The sequence below is a fragment of the Trypanosoma theileri genome (genome assembly GCF_002087225.1).
Source record: "Trypanosoma theileri isolate Edinburgh chromosome Unknown TM35_Tth_56_V1, whole genome shotgun sequence".
Classification (NCBI taxonomy): domain Eukaryota; phylum Euglenozoa; class Kinetoplastea; order Trypanosomatida; family Trypanosomatidae; genus Trypanosoma; species Trypanosoma theileri.
Window position 1 is genome coordinate 32307 of NW_021639898.1, and position 366 is coordinate 32672.

Below are 366 nucleotides of genomic sequence, written 5' to 3' on the forward strand. Positions count from 1 at the left end.
AAAAACAATATCATTAACATTAAGAAACAAAAAAGAAGAATATCCCAACAAGTGAAAGAATAGTTAGACTGTAGTAATGCATACAAAAAGAAAAGAAAACAAAGGATGACCTGAGTCACACCACCACCACCACAATCAGCACACAAGAATATAGGCCAGTGTAACCACAATCAGTAGTGGCACACGCACCCACACAGAACTGCTGATACTGCTGCTGTCTGCATCACCCTATTTGTTATTTGTGAGTTCAGGAGGAAGTGTTGTTGTTGTTGTGGTGGTGGTGGTTGAGTTTGATTCCTCATCATTATTGGGTATATTGGCATTCTCAGCATTTGTATTATCAGCTCCACCAGTTTCAGGCTCTTT